This window comes from Papilio xuthus, unplaced genomic scaffold (genome assembly GCF_000836235.2).
Source record: "Papilio xuthus unplaced genomic scaffold, Pxut_1.1 DF828142.1, whole genome shotgun sequence".
Taxonomy (NCBI): Eukaryota; Metazoa; Arthropoda; class Insecta; order Lepidoptera; family Papilionidae; genus Papilio; species Papilio xuthus.
This window is the reverse complement of record NW_013530507.1, coordinates 3,942,820-3,945,613: the sequence shown is the minus strand read 5'-3', so window position 1 is coordinate 3,945,613 and position 2,794 is coordinate 3,942,820.

Sequence of the window (2,794 nt, the reverse complement as noted above, 5' to 3'; positions counted from 1 at the left end):
TAAAACATAATGTCACTAAAAATATTTATTTATATTAATAACTAATTTTTTATTTCATTTTGCTATTTATATTGTTTAAAAATAGAGCAAAAGACAAACAAGAACATGATGACGAAACATACATTTGAAAAAAAAAGGTATCAAAATAAATTGCTCTTTAAAATTATGCAAGCAATGTCTTTATGTTTTTTTTTGTCACTAGTAAAATAATTACTTTAAATTAAAGTATAACATTATTTGTCTTTAATAATGTTTAAGACAATATTCGAAGTTAGACATTTTTGTTAAAGAATTTGTATTAATCATTTGATAATTGGGATTAATTTTTCTGTTTGCTGTAATACCAATGATAACCTTTATCGGTGTCTAACTTTTAAGATATTAATAATTAATAAAAATTGCCAAATCAATTTAATGTTTGCAAATGTATATAAATATATATGGTTGTAGAAATTTAGTTTTTAGCAAGTATACAGTTACTTTTAGTGCCATACAATAATCATTTTTATACGTTAATTGATTAATTAAAAATAAATTACTGTGCCGCTGTCAAAGCGTATTAAGAATATTTTCGGCCCTAATAATTGTAAAACGAAACGTTAATTTTTATAGTGTTGGTAATGGTCTAGCTAGGTTCTAATGTCGACGTTGTGTCGTTGTAAATAATGTTGTAATTAAATAAAACTGACAAGTAACGAAGGTTTAACTTAAGAAGAACAATAATTAAAATAATACATGTAATATAATATATTAAACTTAATGCCTTATTGACCAAAGTCTTAAAACTAGTTACAGATGTAATTGTTAAAAATTACGTCTTAAATTCAACTATGAATTGTTTGAATGTTATAAAGTTTATGAAAAACTTTTTCATTGGCAAATCTTATCACTGTCTATTAAATATTTACATATATTATAACCGTTAATAATAGGGGTTTAAAAATTTAAAAGCATTCATAATATTGATAAACCAAAAAGACTGGATTTCATTTTAAAACAGTGTTCAATTTTTATTTCTTCCAATAATAATCTCGACAATAGTATAAAATAATAATTGTGCGATTTATCATAATAAATCATTTGTACTGCCCGACATGCTATTATTAATATTCATCGAAACATTTTTAGATAAAGACAAATAAGTTCAATCTAAAGGACCCCTTGATAATATTTTATTAAATCATAGTAAATTAAGGAGCACCAGAGCACCAGCTTCTGAAGCGCTATTTTCCATCCACACGGGCGAAGGTATCACGACGATACAGCCATAAACGTCATAATAATAATTATACTATTTATATTCGTCGTAATAATTAAATTAATATAATATTAACTACTAGTTTTTTATAAATTCTGCCATGTTATGACAATAGAATAATGTCTGTTTATAACACAAAATTGTATAGAGTAAGTCAAACTCGAGAACAGTTTTGATAATCGCCGTCATACATTCGTCCGTGTCAAGCGCCAAGTTAATATATTCTCAACAAAGACACAAGACAATATGTACCCATAGCTTTTTTGGTGAATACGGCAGAAAGTTGTATATGTTTAAATTGTATATTTCAATTGTATCGTAGTAGTTGTATTTCTGTGAGTGATATTACATAAAAACGTTTTGTATTACATTTTTTATTATGGGATTATAGTGTGTATATTTGTTTTTTAAATAATTTACAATTGTTTCAGTTGTCTATGTTTCGTAATTCCAACGAAGACTGCCCTATATTTAATTGAGATCTATTTTATATAATCTAGACACAAATATTTAATGCTAGTCAATCGAAGTAAAAATTAGTATTTAGTGAGCTAAAATATTTATGTTATCATTAACTTTGTTTTAAAACGTGAGGAAAATTTAGTCATTCCATATATAATTTTTATGTACCATAACAAACCAAATGTTTTGGCATTAGTATAAATCGTGTTTAGCTGAAAGTTGTATTTTTTTACTTTAACACTGTCAGTGTGTCGTAAGCTCATATAGACCTCTCTTCAGGTCAAGCCTAAGTGTGGCCCAGTAATGATTGATTGACTTCCGATACGCGTTTGAATTTCCTCGCAGATATGTACGACAGTAATTTTCTTCGTAAGATAAAAAAATACTACTTATTTATTAGTTTTCCCCTTGGGTAGGGAACTGGTGTCCAAACTAGGGTGATGCCATGTGTGTTGGATCACCAGGCCTCCGCCCCACAGACCACAAAAAATTGATATTCCTAACTACTTTCAACTAAAATTCGATTTAAAGTTAATGCATTTATATTGTATCCTTTAGCAGGCCTCAAATAGTATTTATATAATCATTCTCCAATACTGTCCCTCTGTAGTCACCCTGCATGATTATTGTAATATTGATACAGTATGTTATTTATTTAATAGTTGCATTGCATTATGATCCTGAAGTTTGAACAACTTTTATTATAAAAATATGTATTTAACGCTAGTCTGCGTACCATATCATTTTGAACAATCCGTTACCGAGGGTAAGCATAATGTAAGCGTTACGATGTTATTACAGATCTGTTTTTATAAAGCAAACAAAAAATGTTAGGAACTGTACGATGTGAACAAAAATAAAAAATACATTTACTTGATGCCATATTTTTATTCTCCTCTTACCTACCTTGTATCTTCAGCTTATGTCGCCGTCCTATCATGAACATGTCTGTAACTCGTCTAGGTAAATTATTGAATTGACAATTTTTTTTTCATTTCATAACCAAAAATAATTATGCCCAAATATCTTCTATTCTAACCTAAAATGAAGTCAATATTTTGTTGCCCATTACAA